Below are 16,103 nucleotides of genomic sequence, written 5' to 3' on the forward strand. Positions count from 1 at the left end.
GACTAACTAACCATTGGGCTGGCCGCTGGGTTTGCTTGAGCACAAGGAAGCTCAGCAAATGAGGGTGCAAGCAGCGAGTCCTGATAGTTATCCGTAAAAATTGACACATTCCCAGGTAATGGGGGGGGGGGGGGGGAGGAAATAAACTTTGGGTAAGGGAGAGACGTCTCTCAGTATTCTCTATTGCAGTTGCCACCAACCCTATAGTTTTTTGCAGCATTTTGCCGATGGCTGTGAGGCTTGGGACAGGAGTGTTAGAGACTACATTTTGTCTAGTGCAAAGACGGCTAGTCGCTGACTTAGTTTTACCCATAATCTTTGACCTGGCAAAGATGAAGTAGAAACTAATAAAGAACCCCCAGATCAAGAGCAGCAGAGCGCTATAACATCCCTCGATTACAATACCGGCTTAACCAACAGGGTTGCCCAGAGGAAGATGAAACAAATTGTACAAGCACCCTACTTAAAACAAGGAAGAACCACAATACTGATATTAAACAACCTGGACCAATCCTTGATCGGCCAGCCAAGAAAGGTTGCCCAGCCCGGCCTTCCTCGGCCTCTGATGGCCTAGGACGGCCCGCCCTTGTCCCGGGCTTCTCCCGGCGCGTCCCGCGGGACGAGGTTCCAAACAGGCCCTTATGCGCCTCCTGGCGCCTGGAGATAGCGTCAGCGGCGTCCTCCGTTCAATGGAGTGGATCTTTTTGACCGCCATGCAGATTCGGCGGCCTCCTGTATTATTTCCGACCTGCGATAACTCTGGTTGCTGTGTTCTTGGCGTTATTTTCCGGGACCCGCCCTGATGCACAGGTTGGGTTTCGGGGCTGGTTACTGTTCACAGGTGGTTAGCCATTTCTCAGTTTGTTCGGCGCAGCCGATTGGCTGCTTCCTTTCTTTTCAGTCCTCTGACTGTGTGCTTAGCCCAAGAGGACACCTATACTGGTTTGCCTTACCCTATGTGGGGTATTTGATGGCATTCGGTTCTACCGTTGTCTTGGTATGCTCCTATGGAGTCTCTGAGCAGAGGTCCTGCTCGAAGCCCCTTGTCTCTTCTTACAGGATTCCTCGTGTAACTTGCCTTATTACAAGTTGGGTTGGTCCGTCTGTATGACATCGGGATCTGGCGTGGTCCCGTGCCGTGTGCGGTCTATCTCGCACATCTGGTGCACCGTCTGGTTGTGGCGGTTCTTTTGCAGACGGCACCCTGTTTGCCGCTATGTGGCCTGTTTCTTATTGCCGCTATGCGGCCTGTTTATTGTTGTTCCTTCTTGGTGCACCTGCACCTTCTGGTCCTCCAAGCTACTGGTTTAGCAGAGGTTGTCTGTCATGCGTGGGGCCGCTTATCCTATAGCAGTGTCCTTAATCCCTGCTTTTGGTGGCTGCTTATCCTATAGCAGTGTCCTTAATCCCTCCTTTTTCCGTATGGGAATTTCCAAACTTTGCTTGGGGTTCATGCTGTACACTCTCCGAGGGGTGTCTTTTCCTTGGATGTTCGCCCCTTCGATTCGGGGACCTTTACCTCTGGCCTCACTTTTGCCAGGGTTGTGCCTCGTTTTTCTCCCACTCTGTCTTGCGGGGGACTCTTGTTGGGTCACGTTTTCATTGTTTCAACGTTTTCCCTCCTGCTCTGGCTCCCCTCGATGCTCTTACCCGATGGGTTCGTGCAGGCTCTCTCCTTCATACACTGTCCGTGGGTCTTGCCCTGGTCTACTTATTCCGCCAGTTACTAAAGTGTCCAGCAGCCTGGTGCCCTTTTTAGGCTGCTGCCTTCTTGCAGTTTGGTGCCTCTGGGCTGCTCTGCTACCCTACACGAAGTTCTTGCGTCCTTCATATGGCTCCAGTGCCACACAACGTTCTTGGGTTCCTTCCTGTCTTCGCTCTGGTTGGTAGCGCCCCACTGCTTGTATTCTGCCTTCACATATTATGGCACCATCGCCTGGTCATGGCGTGTCTTCTAACTTCCGTGCTACCGGCATCTTGCGCCATAAATTGGCATTTTGCCACTTATGTCGCTCCTGTCTTACTGGTGCCAGTTTCTATAGAGCTCCTTTTCGCTGTTGTGCTCTTTAGGCCGGTATGCGAGGTCTCTGTCCTACCGGCTGCCATCTCTCATGACTTGGCTGCCATCTGCATCTACAAAACTCGCCATATCTGGGATATGGTTTCTTCTCAATGCTGGCGCTTTCTGGGTAAGGGGCAACCTATTGCCTCTGCTGTCCCACGTGCAGTTGCGGGTACAAATTCCTCAGTGTTCTTCCACGATGTTTTCTAGGACGACCTGTACTTGTTTAGGCTTTTGTCGCCACTTCAAATCCTGGAGATCTTTCCCACTCTGGGTGGGTTCATCTCCCTCTTTCAAGTCCTTAACTTTCACTTAGCCTCAACCCACTTTCCACAACTGGGTTCTTTCCTACTGTTCGTGACAGCTTCTATTGCCTTTGCCTCCCACTGCTTCCACTCCCTTTAGAGCGTCATGCTATGGTGGTTACCTACGCTCTGTCCTCCTTATGGTGTTAAGTCACCTTATGGACCCCTAAGTTCTTTCTAGAACTTCATGGGATTCAGTCGCAGAACCGCCTCCTCTGTGGGTATGGCTTTGGTATCTATTCTAAGTTAAGGAATCTGCGGCTAGACGTCTCTATCAGATGAACGAGTTACTTACCTTCGGTAACAATGTATCTGGTAGAGACATAGTCTAGCCGCAGATTCCTTAACGCCCGCCCGTCGTCCCCGTTCTGCGAGGAACTTTTCCGGTAGAGGCTTTTCTATACTCGCCTCCCTTGGGGTGGCAAGCCCTTTTGCAGGGTGATATACTCTCACTCCAACACAGACTGATTCGTTCTGTTCATAGATCATGTGTTCCTTCCAGTCCTTGGCCTGGATTGTAGGGTGTGAAATCTATTCACGCTTTTTCCCACCATCCCGCTGTCCCCTTCTGCATTGTCTTGTGGTCTTGGCCACCTCGGCCTTTCCTTCAGGTCTATTGGCTAAGTACATTGTGGCTCCTTGATTGGGATTGCGACCTCTCTTTCTGGTGACGTGTTGTGGTAAATTCTCCTTAATCTGGTGTTCCGGACGTGTTCACCTTCACGGTTTTACTTTCAGGATGTGAACATTCTATCCTCTCTTGAATAGTCTGGAGCACACCCATATTATTTCTCACTTGTTCTTTTCTGAATTCATCAAGTTCGACATGCATGCACCCTTATAATGCTCCGTTCCAGTAAGCACTTGCAATGATACTTCCAAAAATATGGACCCGCCTTTTGTAGATCCAAAAGGGTTGCACAGCCTTATGCACTAGTGTTTGAATTTCATCCACTTAAACCACAGTAATCAAGTCTTTATTCTTATTGATCATACTTTTATTCACAGTTAATCCATCACGCCAAAGACTCGGAATTCCACAATCTTATGCATGTAGCTTATTCCAAAATTGCCCATCCAGGCCTATTCTAGAACAGCTAAACAGATTTCAGAGTTTTTCATTTTATGATCTTTACACCCAATGCATTTCGGTTATTTTAAACCTTCTTCAGGGGTATCTGTAGTATGTAAAAGATATATATGCGTCTGTCAGCCACAAGATCATAATAATAATAATAATATCCAATCACTGATTTAATCATATGACTATAACCTGGAAAAATCATGGATGGCAATTTTGGAATAAGCAACATGCATAAGATTGTGGAACCCCTTTGCGCTGAGGCCGGGACCAGACCACCTTAGATAGTTCTCACCAGTAGTAAACATAACACACCACTTGATGTAGATAGTTACATTTCACGGTCCTGAAGAAACGCCGCTTGATCCTTGTGACTGATTGGCGTGAAACATGTCGACCACTCAGGAGTGGAGCGCCTCTTGACTCTTCCTAGCTTGGTAGTCGCCTATCCTCACGATTTTTAATCGGGCAGGGATCCATCCAGATTAAAGTTGCCTTAAGGATTCCCTGACTTGTTTTAATTTTCACAATCCATCACATCTACACACACACTAGGCCCCTCACACCCACGGCACCCATACAGCAGGAACAAATGATCTCCGGCAAAGAGCCCCTTTTTGGATGCCCGTCTGGTATTGCAGCGCCAACCCGACGAGGAGCAGGCCCCTATGATGAAGCATGACACCTAGATTGCTGGGTTTGTGAGAGCCCTAGTTCCAAAAGGAGGAATTCCCCTCCTCATTGGATGTTGGGAAGCACCACCTGCACGCTGACCTTCACTCAATAGGTCTCACATACACACATTGAAGAACTGTGTACCTCTCTTTGTTACATACTTGTTTGGTGCCCTTTCTTTTTATGCCATTTTGCTTCCAGTCCAATCGTCTCTTTTCTCCTCTTTCGTACCCGCTTTTTCTTTTTCTCTGTACTCATTTGTCTCTTACACTGTAAAATAATGCAGCCCCTCGTGCAGGGCACACTTGATTGTGAAATCTAGAGTGGTGAGCGAGATTGTGAAATTTATAGTGGCGAGTTAAATGGTGGGACAGTGATACACTTTTTTTAAGTGAGCGATAGAGTGATCATGTAGCCATATTTATATATCGCTGCCCTATCCAATATACCCTCTAGGTACTATTGCGTTCTGCTGTCTCACTGGAAAGGCAGAATTGGTGCCCATATCATGTCTGGGTTAACAGCACAGCCGCCAAACAACCATCTGCTTACAATATACAGAATGGGCTTTGGAACCGCCCCTTTCAACCATTGGCTTTTTAATTTTTTTGTTTTATTCATTGGATTGAGACTTAATCAATTACATCTTGACTCAGCCCAGAATAATGCCTCTCCCTCACCTTGTGCTAATGGTGTTAGGATGTATGGATGTATCTTTCATCTTCCAGTGCAGTGCTTACTTTTTTTTTTACAATTCTAGCCCTCTCTGTCCACTCATATTGGCTTCCTCCAGTGTGTTTCACTCTGTTCTTGTTAATGCTTCTTGCCCCCTCTCTCACCCCTCTCTTCTTCCCATGTTCAAGTCTTTGTTCCCCCTGCGTGTCATTAGATTAGAAACCTGCAGGAAAGTCGACTAAATTCCACTAGTGCACTTTCCTGTGGGTTTACCATTTCTTCTATAAGTTTGACTATTTTCCATTATCACTAGGTCTTGCATTTACGCAAGTTTGATCTATTGACATGGTAAATGACAATGCCTTTTATTTATGTTTTGGTTTTTAAAACATAAATAAAAGGCATTGTCATTTACAATGCCAATAGCTTAAACTCACGTAAATGCAAGACCTATTGAATTTCAAATGCTTGTTTATGGTTTGTCTTCCAGTCTATGAGGCTGCAGCGGAGGTAAAGGAGGAGGGTCCCGCACTGCTGAAACGGTCAAGAGTACCTTCCCCAGGGTCCTTGCCGTCAGTCACCACGCGGGACTCGTTACAGGGGGGGTGTTCCTACTACCGTGCTACATTGTGAATTTCAGACTCTGTTTGGATTTTCAAGAGGCACCGATTGTTTAAGCTGGCCATAATTTAGCTTAATTTCCCCCTTAGTGTTGCTTAGAAAGTGTGACTGGGGACATGGTGTTTGTGTCATTATTTAAAAAATAGGCATCAGTGCAGTCTCCTGTTTCCTTTTTAAGGGTGGGATCCCGAAGTAGAGAGGGGTGCAACCCCATTTTATAGGATTATGCTTCCCTAGTTCTAGGTCTTGGTGTAGGGTGATGGCCAGATGGTCTGAAATAAAGATGTGGCCTGTCTCTGATTTAGCTATTAATGGGGTCAGGGCAGTGCTCGCCAAGAAATAATCTATTCTGGAGTGTGTTCGGTTAACGTGTAAGAAAAAAGTGTATTCCCGGCTCCCCCCATGTTGTTCTTGCAATACCTCACGTAAGCCCAGAGTATGGAGCTGTAATTGTAAGTTTTTTAACTCTGAGCATCAATCAGGACAGAGTCAGTATATATTTCTCACTAAGATGCTGATTGAAGTGACCTCCATTTTGGTTTTTTTTCCACTGAAGTGTTTTGAGTAGTTTGGTGTGAGTTTCCTAGAAAGACCTAAAAGATTTGGAAGAGCATTGAGAATTCAGGCATCGACCTTCGACAAGACAATCGACATTGAGGATTTCCGTTTTTAGGGTCAAGCATGTGTGATCAGCATATGCTCTTGCTTGCGAGACACTATTGTTTACAAAAAAGGCTTTGAGTTCACCCATTGCTTACCATTCGTCAGCTTCAGTGTCACTCTTCTCTGCTGCCTCCTAATTGGGCAGCGCGGTCCAAGTGTCACTTCCTGTTTTTTCTTTGGCACATGGACCAAGCACAGATTGATTCTTCTTGATTAGCATCCCTCCACTGCTCGTGCTTTGAGGTAACTTTTTGTACTTGTGTGGTTTCTTTCCCCTCCCACTCACCACTTATCTATGTTGCTGCCCCAGCGCTCCCAACCCTCCCACCGTCTTTACTCACAGATACACCCTCACCCTTCCTTTTTTGATGCCTCCCCTGTCATCGCAACACCCCCCTTTGCAATTGTGCATTCTTTACTATTTTTACAGCGAAAGAAAAGATGATTTATTGCACGATAGAGATTGCCTAATACTTAATTCATGCAGTCTTCGAGCGGCCGTACAAAGAGCATTAACATAGTTTACATTTCCACTCTCGAAAGCATGCACTCCAAGAGGCATGCTGAGGTAAACAAACAGACCAAAACTCAGAGTCCTATGATGTTGTAGCGAAGGAGTACTCCATGTACAGAGAATAATGAGAACTTGCAGGTAGTTAAATGTGGACTGTTTGTGTGTACGTAAGTTATTTTGTTCAGCATTGTTCGCTAATTTAGTATTGCTACAGAAGTTTGCTTATTTGTCATTGTTTGCAGGGTCTCTGCGGTGCTTCAATAGCAGGAGTCTTATATTAATTTAATTCCTATTTTTGTACATTGCATACCCGAGAACTATTTGTTTTGCAAAAAAAAGTTTAATTAGGTTGTCAACTGTTCAGGTACAAAGGGTGAGGTTATTTATCTTTCTTCGTCCAAATACTGAACTGATATTATTCCAAGTACTAAGTGTGTGTTAATATCTTCGGTATTCCAGTGCGTGAGTCAGAACTAGGTTTATTTTAAGCTCAGTATGAAAAGAGTTTATCTCACATGGGTGTCGTAGTTATTGTTTTATTTCACAGTTTATGAGGCACATTCAGTTTATCTCACACTCAGCCCTGCATATAATTGTTTCTCTCGTCCTGGGTTTCCCAATAAAGGCTTTATTCCACACTGTGCTTCACAATATCAGATTTATCTCAAAGAAACATGTTAGTTATAGATTCCTTACCTTAGAATTACCCCCAGGTGTCAGACTGGATCCGTAAAGTTTTTTCGTCAGTAGTACCTCTGCGAGTCGGAAGGTGGCGTCTGTCGGCTCCGGTGTCGTGGTCGCCGGGATTACGTTGTGGCGGCTTCTTAGAAGCTGCCCTCGTGCGCTGACGTCAGTTCTTTCTTTTTCCGCGCCAGTCAGCGCAGATCCAGGAGGAGCGGTTTTCCTGACTTTTGTCGACTTCTTGTATCTGAAAGAGACACGTTCGTGATAGATTCCTTACCTTAGAATATCCCCAGGCGTCAGACTGGATCTGGAAAGATTTTGTAACAGTACCCCTGTGCGTCAGTAGGTGGCGTCATGCGGCTCCGCGTCCGTCACTGGCGTTGTAAGCGCCGAGATGACGTCACAGAGATTACTTGGGCGCCACCCATGCGCGCTGATGTCAATTCTTTCTTTTTCCGCGCCAGCAAGCGCAGATCCGGATAGGGCACGTACCTTAGTCACTTTTTGACTACTCTTTTGAGACTTTTGTCTCCCCCTTTTTTCTCCTGGGGCACGTAGGGATGCCTGGATTTAAGTCCTGTGGGGCCTGCCGTCGCAATGTGTCGGTGGCGGTCCCCCATGATGTTTGCTTCTACTGCCTGGAGACCGACCACGACTCCTGCCGGGACTGTCGGGCCATGGCCCCTCAGGCCCTGAGGGAGCGGCGCCGGAAACTGCTGGAGGTCCGGCACTCATCCCAACGCCGCTCCAGGGACCGTTCCCGGGACCGCTCGCGGGGCCACAGTCGTTGCTCCTAGGGCTCCAAGTTTCCGCCCTCGTATTCCGGTAAGCAACGACATAAAAAGAAGTCGAAGAAGCGTGTTCGCTCTCCGACGTCCCCCCGTCGGTCCTCGGATGCAGACGAGGGGGACGGGGGTTCTGCCCCTGCGGCTCCCTTGGAGCCTAGGAGTCCCGCGGCCTACCCGCCTTACCCGAGTCCGTCGGCGACTCCCGAACGAGGTGCAAGAGTTTCTTGCCACCATGGACCGCCTTTTTAGGCCTCTGCTCCCGCCGGCGCGCCTTTGGGCCCCCCCCGTTTCTGACACAGTTTGTCCCTTCTCCGGCTCTACCGCCGCGGCCGGTTCCTCCTGCAACTGAGGTGGAGGATGACTGGGAGGGGTCCGAGGACTCTCTTGCCCATCAGTGTGACTCCGAGCAGGACTGGGTGGACGATCTGGAGGCGCCTGGTGACCCCGCTTTTCTGACCACTCATCCTACGCCTGAGAGTCTGGTCATCCAGGCCTCCACGTCGCAGAGTGCCTTTCCCACGGCTCTGCTGGATAAGGACTCTAAGAAGCTGGAACAGTTCGGTAAGTGGTTGTTCTCTTCAGCCAGCTTAGGGCTGTGGTCGGTGAACACCGCCTGCTTATTGGGCCGCTATTCCCACGCAGTGTGGGATACCGTTGCTCAGGTGTTGCCTCAGTGTCCTGAGGAGGTCCAGGCTGTACTTTCCCAGGCGGTTGCTGAGGGTAAGGATGCGGATAAGTTCACCATTCGGTGTGGTTTGGACACCGCTGACTTGTTGGGGAGGGCGATTTCTACGACTGTGGCGCTACGTCACCACGCCTGGTTGCACTCTACTGGTTTCTCGCCCGATGTCCAGAGCTCGCTCATGGACATGTCTTTTGATGGCAATAAGGCCGACAGTGCACTGGAACGTTTTAAGGACTCGCGGGCCACGGCCAATTCCTTGGGTCTTTCTGCGAAGAGCCCGGCCACTCCTGGTTTCGTTCCTTTCATGGCCACGGCAGAGGCGCCGAGGCACGTTCGGTCAGCAAGCCTGTGCAGAACCAGCCTCCGTGCGAACGCGGCTTCCGCAGGGGCGGGTCTGGAAATCAGCGTGGGGTCAGTCCACCTCCGCCACGCTGCTTCTACCTCCAAACCTTCCTAATCCGAGCTTTGTGGAGCACACCACGCCAGTGGGTGGCAGGATCCTCCGCCACCACCTCCCCCACTGGCGCGATATCACATCGGACAAGTGGGTGTTGCAGATCATCCGCAGGGGTTACTCCCTTCCCTTTCAGTCCTCCCCTCCAGCCATGCCACCTCGGTGCCACCGCATGTCAAGGGATCACTTGGTACTTCTCCAGCAGGAAGTCACGGCCCTCTTGGCCAAGGGGGTCATCGAGTGCGTCCTGGGCTGAAAGTAGGGAGTGGTTGTTATTCCCACTACTTTCTGGTCCCCAAGAAGGACAAGGGGGGCCTGCGCCCCATCTTGGACCACCGGAACGTCAATCACTTCCTGCGAAAGGAGAAATTCAAAATGCTGACTCAGGCTCTGGTCCTGGCTGCCCTGGAGACTGGATGGTAGCGTTGGACTTGCAGGATGCATATTTTTCACATCCCTGTCCTGCCGGCCCACCGGCGTTACCTGCAGTTCACAGTAGGCCAGGGGCATTTTCTGTTTGCCGTGCTCCCCTTCGGCCTTACCAGCGCCCCTCAGGTGTTCACAATGGTGATGGTGCAGCAGGTCGGGGTTTCAGTCTTCCCTTACCTCGACGACTGATTGTTGAAGGCGGGCTCACTCCAGGCAGTCGTCAACCACCTTCAGACTATGCCCGACCTCCTGCATTTGCTGGGGTTCACCATCAATGTGCCAAAGTCGCACCTGAGTCCCTCTCAGAAGCTCCCCTTCATCGGAGCGGTTCTGGATTCGACGCTGTTTCGGGTTTATCCTCCCGAGAAGCGAGTCCAGGATATTCAGGCTATTATTCCGATCTTTCAGCCTCTGTCCCTGGTTTCAGTCAGGATGACCCTCCGGCTTCTGGGCCTGATGGCCTCCTGCATCCTGCTGGGGGCACATGCCAGATGGCATATGCGGGCTCTGCAGTGGGACCTGAAGTTCCAGTGGGCACAGCATCAGGGCAACCTGTCCGATCATGTCCAGATCTCGGAGGTCACTGCACGACAATTGCAGTGGTCGCTCACGAATCGCGATTGGGTCAATGGCAGATCCCTCTCCCTTCCCCAACCGGAGCACACAGTGTTGACAGATGCGTCCCTCCTGGGATTGGGAGGCCACTTGGGAGAGGCGGAGATCAGAGGCCTCTGGTCTCCAGCGGAGTCCCAGCTCCATATCATCCTTTTGGAGCTTTGGGCGATCTGACTTGCACTGAAGGCATTCCTTCCCTCTGTCCGGGGAAGTGTGGTGCAGGTGTTCATGGACAAGACCACAGCCATGTGGTATTGCAACAAACAGGGCGGGGTGGGGTCCTGGACCCTATGTCAGGAGGCTCTGCGCCTCTGGACATGGCTGGAACATCAAGGCATTTCCCTGGTGGTTCAACACCTGGTAGGTTCTCTAAACGCCAGGGCGGCTCCGGACCCCCTTGGATCCAGGCCTGGTTCCGGATCGGCGCTCGTTGACCTCTTTACACCTCCACCGGCGCTGCTCCTTACGGTACCACTACCGTGTTCGGCGCCGGGTGGCTCCCGCGCCAGCGTCGACCCTAGCCTCCATCCCGACGTGGACACAGAGCTGGACCGGCGTCGTCCAACGCCGGATCTTGCGCCGGGTGGGGATTTTGTGCCCCTGTTCACTCCTGGGCTCCCTTTCCAACCACAGTGGCACCCAGAGGATTATGAGGGCTGGGAAGGGTCAGGTGACCCTTTAACTGACCAGTTAGATACTGAGCAGGACTGGAGAGAGGAACTGAGGGATGCCAGTGGTCTTGACACCTTTCCTGACCTTGGCATGTTGTCTCCTCCTACCGTCGCTACAGAGGAGGCAGCGTCCTATGCAGTAGTGTTGCATAGGGCGGCCGAGGCTCTCAACCTCGAACTTCCTATGGTGGCGATCAGGGCTAACCTCCTGACAGAGGTGCTTCAACCGGCTGCAAGCTCTTCAGAGCCCCTGCTGCCGTTTAATGAGGTCCTCACAGACGTCCTTTTGGGCACGTGGTCCAGGCCCAACACAGGGGGCTCCTGTGGACAGGATGATTCCCCGAAGCCACTGTCCGGCTCGGGCGACCCCACTTTCCTCTCCCAACACCCAACCCCTGAGAGTTTGGTAGTTCAAGCTTCCACCTCCAAAGGCACCTTCCCTACCGCTCCACCGGAAAGAGAATCCAAGAAGCTGGACCACCTTGGCAAGAAAATGTTCTCTTCTGCCAGCTTAGGACTGCAGTTCGTAAACACTGCATGTCTCTTGGGCCGTTATTCACACTCCGTGTGGGATTCGGTGGTGCAAGTGCTGCCTCAGTGTCCGGAGGAGGCCCGGGCAGTGCTCTCCCAGGCTGTTGCTGCCAGGAGAGATGCAGCAAAGTTTACAATCCGTTGTGGGCTGGACATCGCCGACTCTCTGGGCAGGACCATTTCAACATTGGTAAGGCTTCCTCGCTACGCCTAAATGAGGTCCACTGGCTTTTCCTGGGATGTCCAGAACACCTTGATCGACATGCACTTTGATGGCCGTCGCCTTTTTGGCGACAAAGCAGACAACTCCTTAGAGCGCTTCAAGGACTCACAGGCTACAGCCAACTCCTTGGGCCTCTCCGCCCGTCCGGCGCAGTCTGCTTTTCGCCCCTTTCGTGGCTACGGAAGGGGTGCCGCGCTACGTCCCACCCAGGGCCCCAGGCTGCAACAAGTTACCCAACCTTCGCGCGGCCAGGTACGTGGAAACAACCGGCTTGGTTCCCGGGGCCAGCGGGTGGGCCAGTCCGCCAACCCCCCTCTGCAGCAGCCTCCAAACCCTCCTAGTCTGACCTTTCAGGCCCATCAAATGCCAGTGGGCTGCAGGATTCGCCATTACCTCCCCCACTGGCGCACCATCACGTCGGACAGGTGGGTTTTGCAAATAGTCCGAAAGGGCTACTCCCTCCCCTTCAAGACTACCCCTCCAGCCATGCCACTGAGATACCACCGCATGTCGTAGAATCATCTGGCCCTTCTCCAGCAGGAAGTTATGGCTCTCTTGGCCAAGGGAGCCATCGAGCACGTTCCTGTCCCAGTCGTAGGTCGTGGTTGTTACTCCCACCACTTTCTGGTCACCAAGAAGGACAAGGGTCTGCGTCCTATCTTGGATCTCGGGGACGTCAATCGCTTCCTCAGGAAGGAGAAGTTCAAGATGTTGACGCTTGCTCAGGTCTTGTCTGCCCTCGACCCGCAAGACTGGATGGTAGCGTTGGACTTGCAGGACGCTTATTTTTACATCCCCGTCCTGCCGGCCCACCGGCATTACCTACGGTTCACGGTAGGCTACAAGCACTTTCAGTTTACCGTGCTCCCCTTTGGCCTTCCCAGCGCCCCTCGGGTGTTCACGAAAGTGATGGCGGTGGTCGCAGCTCATCTGCGCAGATCAGGGGTTTCAGTCTTCACCTATCTCGACGACTGGCTGTTGAAGGCGGGCTCGCCCCAGGCAGTCATCTCCCACCTCCAGACGATGGCCAACCTCCTGCATTTGCTGGGGTTCTCCATCAATGTGCCGAAGTCGCACCTGATTCCCTTTCAGAATTTCCTCTTAATTGGAGCGGTTCTGGACACCATGCGGTTTGGGGTCTATCCTCCCGAACAGCGAGTCCGGGAATTCGGGCTGTGATTCCGATCTTTCGGCCTCTATCTCGGGTTTCAGTCAGTAGGACCCTGAGACTGCTGGGCCTCATGGCCTCCTGCATCCTGCTGGTCGATCATGCCAGGTGGCATATGCGGGCTCTGCAGTGGCACCTGAAGTTCTAGTGGGTGCACCATCAGGGGAATCTTGTCAGATTGCGTCTAGATCTCGGAGGGCACTGCACAACAACTGCAGTGGTGGCTTACGAACCAGGATTGGGTCAATGGCATATCCCTCTCCCTTCCCCAACCAGACCAAACTGTGGTGACGGGCGCATCCCTTCTGGGATGGGGCGGCCACATGGGAGAGGCGTAGATCAGAGGCCTCTGGTATCTGGCGGAGTCCAGGCTTCACATCAACCTTTTGGAGCTCCGGGCGATTCGTCTTGCACTGAAGGCATTCCTTCCCTCTGTCCAGGGAAGAGTAGTGCAGGTGTTCACGGACAACACCACCGCCATGTGGTATTGCAACAAACAGGGCGGGGTGGGGTCGTGGACCCTATGTCAGGAGGCCCTCCGCCTCTGGACATGGCTGGAACATCAGGGCATATCCATGGTGGTTCAACACCTGGCAGGTTCTCTGAACGCCAGGGCGGACGAACTCAGCCGCAGGTGCATGATGGATCACAAATGGCGTCTTCACTCGGAGGTGGTGCAAGCTCTCTTTCAACAGTGGGGCGAGCCTTGGTTAGATCTGTTCGCCACCGAAGAGAACACGCAATGTCAGCAATTCTGCACATTGGAATTTCCAAGGCGGCACTCGCTCTGTGACGCTTTTCGTCACAAGTGGAGTTGCGGTCTGTTGTACGCCATTCCGCCTATACCACTTCTGCCCAGAGTGCTGAAGAAGATCAGGCGCAACCGGGCCCAAGTCATTTTTGTGGCTCCAGATTGGGCACGAAGAGTCTGGTATCCCAAGCAGCTCAACATGGCCATCGATCCTACGGTCAGACTGCCTTTTTGGGAGGATATTCTGTCGCAGCAGCAGGGGACAGTTCTCCACCCGAACCTGTCCAGTCTCCACCTCCTTGCGTGGAGATTGAGCTGTGGCAGTTGACGTCTATCGACCTGCCTCCTGAAGTCTGTGATGTAGCCAGTCGTCCCTCCTATACGCCTGTAGGTAGAACAAATTTGTGGCATGGTGCACAGCAAAGGCTGTGGATCCCCTTTCTGCCCCTCTTTCTTAAGTACTCTTGTTTCTTCTCTCTTTAGCCCAGCAGGGCTCTACTCTGGGCACTATCAAGGGCTATGTTTAAGCCATCTCTGCCTTCCTTCGGTTGCCAGATCACCCTTCTCTTTTCAAGTCCCCGGTAGTTAACAGTTTCCTAAAAGGCTTAACGCATCTTTTTCCTCCTGTCCCCTTCGTTATGCCTCAGTGGGACTTGAACCTTTGTGCTAACCTATCTCATGTGTGCTCCCTTTGAGCCACTGCATAACTGTCCTTTACGCTTTCTGATTCTTAAAACTGCTTTCCTGGTAGCCATCACTTCTGCTATAAGAGTGAGTGAGCTCCAGGCTCTTTCTTCAAAACCTCCTTTCCTATTTGTTCATCCGGACAAGGTGGTTCTTCGGATCCGTCTATCCTTCCTTCCTAAGGTGGTCACTGCCTTTCACATCAGGCAGACAATTACTTTAATAGAGGCTCCCCCCCTGGCACGCAGGGGTACTGCTAAGCAGAAAACTTTCCGGATCCAGACTGACGCCTGGGGAGTATTCTAAGGTAAGGAATCTATCACTAACTAATGTCTCTTACAGATATATCGTTACACAAGTAATAACTTGTGCTTCAGGGCCCTAGTTTTGTACACCAATGGTCAGTGTCTTGCATGGCTCTGCGTTTCTGGAGCAGAAAGTCGTGTACAGAACTGACGTCAGCGCGGCGTCTAAGTCGCTGCCGCAACGTCATCCCAGTGACCACGACGACAGACGCGGAGCCGACCGACTCCACCTTCCGACGCGCAGAGGTACTGCTGACAAAAAAACTTTCCAGATCCAGTCTGACGCCTGGGGGCAATTCTAAGGTAAGGAATCTATAACTAACTAATGTTTCTAACAGAAGGTAACATCTCACCTAGTATGTAACTGCATGAGATTTAGTACCCGGAGTATGTTCCTTAGGTTTATCTCTTGCTAAATCTGCCAATAAATGTTGACCTCAAGGCGTGTTTTCCAGTAAGGCAATTATTTCACACCCTGTGACAACATGAGGTTTATGTTCATCAGTACATGAGATAAACCACAAAAGGTTCAACTCACTCTGTTTGTGACTACACATTTATTCCCTCTGCTCCAATGTGTAACAATACGAGGATGATATCACTTGTGTTTTATATCATAATACATTGTTTATCACATCCGTATTGGGAAAACAATAGGGCTATCTCACTCCTGCATGTAGTAGTAGTAATGGGAGTAGTAAGAATGTTATTGTTTTGGTTAATTAAATCTTTACAAAAGTGCACATTTAAAAAAATTTTGTACGTATTAAAACAGGAAAAGTGCAATTCTAAAAGATTAAAAGTCTCTAATCTAAAAGCTTCTTTGTTCAGCTTCTTCTGAAGAGGTTCAAAGGTCTGTGCTCATAGTTTTCAGTAGTATAGGTTAAAACTTCATTATGTGCTTCTTGCATTTACACAGGGCACAGCTCTTCCTTGCTTGGATTCTACGAGTGACCGGTATTTCACTAGCTTCCCATTTAGCTGCGGGTCCTTGGAGTCAAAGCATGCAATCACAGCCTGTCTCTGGGTTAGAACCCCTCGTTCGTTAAAGTGTGCTTTAAGTAATCCTACCCTTTCCTCCTTTAATTTGGTGCAGGAGCAGATTAGATGTTCCATATCTTTTGTGCCCTTCCCACATATTTCTGCATGTGTTTCCACCTTTTCCCCTCTGCCAGGGTGGAAGGTGCAGGATGGCTGGCAGGATTCCTAGCCTGTATTTTAAGAATTGTTCTTCGGTCTTTCTAGAGTACCCCATGTTTAAGTATGCCTGTGACCCGAGTAATGTGTAACCGCTCTGAGTCATCCAGGCATGGCTCCTGCAGGCTAAGACAGCTTTGTCTCGACAAGGGAGATTTTTTTAATTACCTTTTTTACTACTTCCTTAAAGAGTGAGTGGGTAATTTGTGTTTCCCATAGATCGACTAGCTCTGTAGTAGCAAGTGAGTCATCCAAGTACTTTCTGGCCGGCGAGTTAGATATGTTACAAAATTCTTGCCAGAGCTGATGGCTCAATGAGTTC

Source organism: Triturus cristatus, chromosome 4_1 (genome assembly GCF_964204655.1).
Source record: "Triturus cristatus chromosome 4_1, aTriCri1.1, whole genome shotgun sequence".
NCBI lineage: Eukaryota > Metazoa > Chordata > Amphibia > Caudata > Salamandridae > Triturus > Triturus cristatus.